Source organism: Brachionichthys hirsutus, unplaced genomic scaffold (genome assembly GCF_040956055.1).
Source record: "Brachionichthys hirsutus isolate HB-005 unplaced genomic scaffold, CSIRO-AGI_Bhir_v1 contig_1090, whole genome shotgun sequence".
In the NCBI taxonomy this organism is placed as follows: Eukaryota; Metazoa; Chordata; class Actinopteri; order Lophiiformes; family Brachionichthyidae; genus Brachionichthys; species Brachionichthys hirsutus.
Window position 1 is genome coordinate 1 of NW_027180765.1, and position 8,571 is coordinate 8,571.

Genomic DNA, 8,571 nt, shown 5'->3' on the forward strand with positions numbered 1-8,571 from the left:
CGCAAGGTTAGCATTCTCCTGTTGACGGCTGCTGATGCAGCCAGCCAACAGCGGGCTGCCTGGTACGGCCGGGTCACGTACCGCTAACTTGACTCATTATTGTTTTCTCCCTCAGGTGTATTGTGTAGGGTGCATTTCAGCTTCCAGCAGAACTCATAAAATAGACCTCACAGCGTGTTCAAATGCTCTCTGATGCCAAATCTCACATTGTTGCAGGGAGTCCAGTTTAATTAAATTTCAGGTTTGTCTTTTTTTTGATGTTTTTGATGTTTTTCCAGATGTGTTTTATTTTATTTTATTTTATTTTGAAAATAAATGGTTAAAAGTCGGTAATGAAGCAAACTAACTTTCAAAAATAACTGCGCCTGGGTGGCGATAGTCAATCGTTGCACACCAACATCACCTGAGTAGAGTCGTGTGTTAACGATGTGTTCAGGTACCGTGCTGAGGCAAATGTGTCCATCAGGCCATAAATAAACCGGGCTTGTGAAGCCACTGTTTCAGGCGTCCGTTTCTTTGGGAGGGATTCGACCACAGACCCTTCAGAGCATCTCCGTGTCTGATCTGCAGACGAACGGCGTCGCAAATCATCCTCTGGACCGCTAAATATTTAACGTCCACATGGTCGGCCCCCCGTTCCTCCTCTCTAGGCCGCTCAATGGATGGCTCTGTGCCACCTGGCCCGTAACAACCACCGGCTGAATAGCGGGAAGCCTTCATTGCCTGCAGGCTCATGATTCACACAACAATTAGCAGCATCCAGGTTACAAGCAGCCGAAGCATTCACTTACCCGGTAGTGAAAAGGTATTCAGCGGCGGTGCAAACTTACGGAGTACATTTCCCCGAGTAACTTCCACCTGAACTTATAACGTATCCATCACAGGAACATTTGACACTAATACTCATATTATCATAATACTCCTGATGTTGTTTTACTTAAGTAAACAACTTCTTACAATACTCTGAAGCAACAAGTCAGCATTTAAAAAAAAAAAAAATTCTGTCTGAGGTCTAAGCTTTGAGCAACGCTGAATATTGCCGGAAGGTTTTCAGGCCAGGATATCAAATCCGCACATCAGTCCAAGTCCAACTTCCAGCGGGAGCATGCGAAAGTGGAGGACATCGGTACTGTATTCAGGAAATCCCTCCTTTGTTGGAGCAGCTCTATATGCTTGATGGTAATCGCACTGTCCCATGGGACTCTCCTGAGTTCACACCCCCCCATGGTGCGAGATTTGTGAAGGGGTAAGTGCCTCCAGACATGGAAACTCTTGAGGGACGGCTGAATGAGCGGAATTCGAGGATGCCTTAAAAAAAAATAGGCTCGAACATCACGAGAGTCAATCAGGAGATAAGAAGAGTGCGAAAAAGAGGGCTCTAATAACAAAGTGAGGTTCGAAGCGCACAATGGCATTCCCGAGTGGGGGGCCTCACGAAAAGCTGAATGGCCTATTCATTAAAAAAAAGAAAAGAAAAAGAAATGCAGCGGTGGGTAGGTGGCGCTCGCATTAACAGGGTTCGCAGACTGACGTTTTAAACATGCTTATTTCATAAGCACATTAAGTCTCTGCGGAGTCCCAGTGAAAGAGCCTAAGAGTGTAAACAGTGAAGGGGGGGGCTTTCTGGTTTCATGCTTCCCTATGTTCTGCAGGCTGTCAGTGAGGACAAATGAACACTCCCTAAAGCTGGAGACGGGGATAAAGTGCCAGGTAGACAGATCTGGTTTCTCTGCCACAACCAAACCCGGCTTTGTGGTGGAAAAAATCTGCACCTGGTTGCCATGGAAACCAGCGTTCACCCGGGTTGCAGCCTACGGCTCTGACTGACTGACTGACCAGAGCGAGGAAGAACCAGCCAGGATTTAAAAGCATAGGCCTTTTTTTTATGGTGACCTATTTATAGCAGGATGAAGTTTTTTAACACAACGGTAGAGTATGGAGCAGTTGCTACGGTTACCCCAGACAATGTGATGTTTTTTGTAGCCTGCTCCAACATGCCGTTTGCTCGCGCTCCAAAACCCACATAAAGAAGCTACGATGATGCAACTCCAATTAGCTTTGTGCAAAAAAAAGTTACAGATATACAATAATTATAGTTACAGGAAGAGCCCAGACTCGGATTTACTTTTGTAGTGTTGGTGATACAGATGGTCCCAACCTACCGAGCACCAGCTGTACTTGAGCTTTCCAGTCGTGCTCTGTGTTTACACCTTCATATACTGTAGTCCTGTTATTTGTAGAGCGATGCTTCCCGTCTTCCAACAACAGTCACCGCGATTATAGCCGGGGAAAGACATGCAAATAAGGGTGTCCCCCCCCCCCCCCCCGCAAACAGGAAAGAGGAGCTGAGAGGTAAGAGGGCGCTCAGCGTGCCATTAGTGCTGGCGATGGCTGGGTGTTCAGAGCAAGTGGCCTTACAAATCCTCGCCTCTTGAAGCACAAACAGTAATTACGGCGCCTCTCTGATGTCAACCCGGCGTTTTGACGTCAGGGAAAAGCATGAGAGAAGAGCAATCTGAAACACTGAGTACATCAAAAATATGAATAACAGCTGTCAGCGACATTCAAGAGGATGCTCTGCCCTGGAAAAAAAAGATGACCGAGGACATTTCACACGTCATATTTATGTGTGTGGTTTCTGTCAAATCTGACCTGGATGCATTAGAATAAGCAATATGGACATGCAATCAGGGTTATGCTGCACACAAGACATGCAACTTGGAACGTTTGTTTCAACACTCATAATCAAGTGAGCTTTCCAAGTAATAATGCCAAGTCGTCTCAAACGACGAGAGCGAGCAGAGGCCTGTTTTATTGAGCAGAATACGCCATCAGCCCCGAAGCATCAGTTCACGCTAGAATCTGAAACGGTTACCACATAAGATCAAATAATAATCATCCGTCCTTCTACAAAGACCCCGAAGGGTTAACTTCAACAGAAGCATGCTTGCTAAAGTTAGCATCAACGGCTTAATGTTGGCCGTTGCGTAGAAGCAGTCTGTCCGTTGCTAGATGTCTCTCTATTTGGCTTTGCGACAGACAAAATGATCCAGATTATCTGGATTGCCATGATATAATCCAGGCTGGACATGGGGACCGATCAATGTTCCAGGATGGATCTGAAATCACCCAAAAGCCACGCGTGGCTTTGGTGCTTCCTTCAGTTTGATCAGACTTGATGACGATCCTTCAGAGCCAAATTCACTCCCCCCCCTCCGTTGGCGCAGGATTAAATGGGCGAAGCTCCCCTTTTAAGTGAAGTTCAGACTCAAAGACTTCAGGTAGCTGGTTTTGCCCCCCAGGTGAGGATGAGGCTCAAAAACAAGCAGGTATAGCTTCATCTGGGTAACATTTTCCGCCATTTTTACCTCCGCCAAGGAGCTTTATGTTTTTGGTGGCAATCTGTCTGTCTATCTGTTAGCAACATAACTCAAAATGTTACAGACGGATCTTGATGAAATGTTCAAACAACAGCTACATATGGAATCAATGGGAGTGTTTTCACTGCTAGTGAATCACATGGGATTCTAAGAAAAAAGGTGCATTAGGGAAGAATACAAGAAGTAAGGTGAGGTGGGAAGCATCTCAGATTATCATGAGAAAGTTTCTCTCTGACTCACAACCCAGTGAGTGACGGACAAAAGGCAGCCGCCATTACCGGCCTGATTAGAGGCAGGGGAGCAGAAAGGAGGTGTCAATCTCCCGGGTCAAACTGGGAGGTACCAGACATCCACTTGACATCCCACATGACCCCCACCAATGCCGAAAGTCCCAAACTTGCACACAGCAAATGCTTGATGACCTTTCAACAGCGGCGGCTCAAACATTATACGAAGCCAGATGGGACTCGCAAGCCTCGATGTGAGGCACCCCCAGAGACGGCGATCTGGAGCAAGTAGGTTTACCGACGAGAAAATCCAGGGATTAGACATCACAAGGTTCAGTGAATCAACAGCACAGTCGGTCCATTTGTTCCATTTGGGACTCTCCATGATTCCCGACAGCGCTCCAATCCAATGATCATTTAGCGGCGAGGTTCGACACCATTTTTTCACTCAGTCAAGATAAAGTGTAGATGGGTCTAGTTCAGATTAACTACTCTGTTTGGGGGGGGGGGAAGTAAAATGAGGATTACACACTCAACATGTCCCTGCATTGAAAAGGAGAAAACCCCAAGCCCAGCTGTGGTTTTTTTTATTTTTATGTGGCATCTAATTCATCCATTAAAAAGGCATGGTGGGGTGTCCCACCAGCCGCTGATCCCTTCCCCCTGCCTTGTCCTGCGCCCCTCTGGGAAAAACCACACTGGGTGCATGTCAAAGATCACATGACAATAGGGATTCCTGACCCAGCCGGGGATTGGGAATGAATCGGACCTAATTCAACCATGTCAGAGGCAGCCGAAGGCGCTGCTCCGAGAGCCGGCCTTTTCAACCTGGAAACACACGGATAGGAGGACAATCCTGGGAAAAATTCACATTTTGGGAGTGTGTTTCTACATCTCTTCTCTTTTATAAGCCCCGAAACACTGCATCAAATATACCAATCAACGTCCTCTCATTGATAAAGCATTGACAAAACATTTTGTATTTATTTAACTCTGTAACAACCTGACCTCAAAAAGAAAAATCACCTCTTGGCTTTAGACCAGCTGAAAGGTAAGAATGTCTTTGCTGCAGGAGACAGGGGGGGGGGGGGGAGCCAGTCCAAGCTGGAGGTTGACAGACACGGAGCAGGACACGGGACAAAGACAGGATGCTGCTTTCTTGCTCTTGCAGACTTTGGACTTGAGAAAACCAGTAAAACAGCCTTGAGGCCACTTTGACCTCCGACCTCCTCAGAGTGGCCAATGAAAGGGCGTTGCAGAATGCTTTAACTTTAACTACAGATAATGTGCAAAATACTCTGAGAACTTATAGAAACTGAAAAGCGTACATATTCAATGGCACTAGTGCAATGGGGGGGGGGGCACTACAGTTTTATGCATATGCCCAGACAGAGCCAAAGCACTCACGTGTCCGGTGTGTCTGTTCTTACCTGGCCACTGCGATGCAGCCGGGATGACCAGAATGAGGAGGCAACAGAGGAGGCGCACCGGCCAGGAGGAGCACCTGCAGAGGAAGGAGGACACAATCACAAGCTCAACGTTTCATTCAGCGAAAAGAAAAAAAAGTTGAGACAAGTCTGAGAAGTACCTCATCTCCATGTCTTCTTTGGCTGAGAGCGTTTGGAGCATCTACATGGATTATTCAGGATGGGGGGGGGAGAAAAAGCGCGGTCACACAGGCGGCTGCGCTGCTTGGCTGCGGCTGGAACAGCTGATGGAGACGCGGCGCTCTGCTGGAAGCGGAGAAGAAAATGTGGAGAGAGAGAGAGAGAGAGAGAAAAGACCTGCAGGAGTTCACATCAGGGGCTTCCTCCAGGTCCTAAAGAGGGACACGTTTAGAGAGAGAGAGGTCAGACCTCTCCTTGCGTCCTGTGCCAGCAGCTCAAGCGGATGTGAACCCACGTCCTCCGCTGGAAAGTCGCCTGTCATTCACGCAGAGTTTGTTCCTGCAGCCGCGAACGCCTCACGAGAACACACCTGGCGAGCAGGTGAAGGAGCTCTGAGCGAGCTGAGAGAGGTAAGAGAAAGGCAAGACCTTCAAGAGGAAGACAGACTCCTTCTGGAAAAATGTAGAAGAAAGAAAGTTCAAGGGTGAAAAAAGTTCAAACAATATATATATATATATTTATTAGAACGCAAAATGTGTCCTCATTTGTGTGTTTGACGGATGTGTGTTATAATATGACTGTTATGATTACCTGATGTTGCACTTGCACAAAATAACCAGCAGAGGGTGAGATTGGGTTGCTTTTCAAGAACTGCAGAGGAAACGTTTGACCTGCTGCTACTACTACGACTACTAATACTACTACAACTACTACTGTACTTTCGCTTGTCCCGTGAGGGATAGCGACATCAAATCATCCTTCTCCCCTTCACCCTGTCCTTTGCATCGTCCTCCCCAACACCAGCCACTCTCATGTCCTCCCTCACTACCTCCATGTATCTTCTCCTGGGTCGTCCTCTAGCCCTGTTCCCTGGCAGTTCCATCCTCAGCATCCTTCTACCGATATAGTCCCTGTCTCTCCTCTGGACATGTCCAAACCATCAGTCTGTCCTCGCTGACCTTGTCTCCAAAACGTCTAACCTTCACTGTCCCTCTTATTCTCTCATTTCTAATCCTGTCCAACCTGGTCACTCCCAAGGAGAACCTCAGCATCTTCATCGCCTCCACTTCCAGCTCCGCCTCCTGTCTTTTCCTCAGAAGAGGAAACGTTTGACCTGATGCTTTGGATTTTATTCATCATGGTGCAACAAGTCAGTCCCCAGATTAGGTTTGGCTTGGCTTCACTTTTTCTTGGATGCAATAATCTTTTCCACCTCTGTGTACGGCTGAAGAATCAGACGAGTGCTGTGAACAAAAAATTAAAAAAATGTCTTTAATGCAAGAATTGTTTATTCTATATAAGAGTTAAGATACAGCAGCAAAGTATAAACACTGCAAGCATGAAACCCAAAGTATTGCCAAAGACAGGATAAGATTACTAATCTATGTTTGATGTCTGATCATTTCCAGGCAGAAGTGATGCACTGATCCATGCCTTGATTTTCTTTCTTTGCTTTACAAGCGTCAGGCATTTAAATGATTTCTTGAATCACATGAGGTGAGTTTGTTACCTGGGGAATAAGGCACTGGGTTCACGCATTGGACTGCGCAGCGCACCATTAATCTCTCCGTCTTTAGGCGTTCAGGCCGCTGTCTCAACATGTCCACGGCTCTGCTCACATTCCAGTGTCAGGGAAAAGAAAGGCAGAATTGCCCTTCAAATGCTACCTTACAGAAAGCAGGGCAGGGCCTCTCTACGGAAAGAGCAACACACGCTAAGATATCGACAGCAGGTCTTCCACTTTCTCCCAGGGGGCCATGTTCTTGCTTGTGTACATGTCTGATCTGATCAGTGGTGCTGTCGGTCACTATGGTGATTCCAAAAGCTGGGACCAGATCTGATCGAACGAAGCAAAACAGTCGTACGTTCCTTGTCCTTAACAATCCTAAATGATCTCCAGAGAATATAAAGATGCAGTGCTATTCTCATGATGAGTTTGTCATTTCCTTTACCAAGGCAATGGGAACATTGTGGGGGGGGGGGCAGGCTTTGTCATCTTCAGACACCAAAATAATGAACTTTTGACCTTGAGAAAACCGAGTTATGTGACTCCATGCATTCGATCAGGAAGCGTTGATTTATAAAAATATGGAAAGCACGAAAATTTGGAATTAAATCCCATACAGATGTCCTGACAGACGTACTTAATACTCAGTAATCAATACGCACAACACTCTTGACTCAGTCCTGTCCCTTCCATATTAGATCACTTGCTAAAGCAACAAAAGACTTAGAAGCATCCTGTGACAGCGGGCGTCCGATTAAAAGCTGCTCTTTGCAGCCTTTGACGGCTTCTGCCTAAATCTAGCATCGGAATTGTGTTAACTGTTCAGCATTCGTGAGTTCTGATAGCGTAACGAGGCTTGAAGTTTTGACTCTGTCCACCAGATGAAAAGCGTTTTAGAAGTGGCTACGGGGTGGGCTGGGAGGGGGCTCTGAGTTATATCAGATTACTTCCAACAGCTGAAATCAGGGCGGAGGGAGCGAAGGGCCGTGGAGCCACTAAACAGCTGAAGGGGACCCTGCAGCTCACGCTGAGACCAAGTCTTATAATCACACGACAGCCTCACAAAGCAGGGCCCACGTGCTGTCCAATCCCCTCGCACCGCCACAAGCACGTTGGATCCCTTATCCGCAGTGTATGGAGTTATAAGTGGAGTAGCCTTAACACGTAAACTACACACGTAAACATACTCTAAACTAGAAAAGCAGACCTCCGCCGAGCAGTTCATTCCACTTCCTAATTGGATTCGCACCGTCCACACGGTGAACCGGATCATCATCGAAAGGTTCTAAATTGTTCTTGGTGTCTGTAAGTGTCCGCCTATGACGCATGACGTGTCACGTGACTGGGGCGACGCTGCAAGCCCCGGAACATGTATGGAACCGCGTATAAAGCCGGAAGAGTTCCGCCGGCGGGGGCGTGACGAACAGCTGGTCTCTGCAAACGCCGAGACAGGGACATGGTGCGCTAATAACCTGACGCCAAAGAAGAGCGCCAAACGATATTTTACGAGTTTGCACCCTTGGTATGCGGAGCGAGGTATGTCCGATACAATATGCTGTACCCTGCAATCTGACCGTTATGTCGAAACGCAGTATGCACTGACGAGTGGTTATGTTTTTTGTTTGATTATTTAGTTTCACGGTGTTTGAAGGTGCTTGAAGGTGCTTGAATAAAGTACGCAAAGCGACTACACCCGTTGGTGACTCTCTGCACTTATTTCGACGCCGGGGGCTGCAACAGTGTCTTTATACACCAACCATGAAAAGTAAAAGTGAATCAGAGTTGATTTTTAACTGATTTTTGAATCCAGAAATTGAGTTTTTAAATGTTAAAATGTAATATTTATTCCT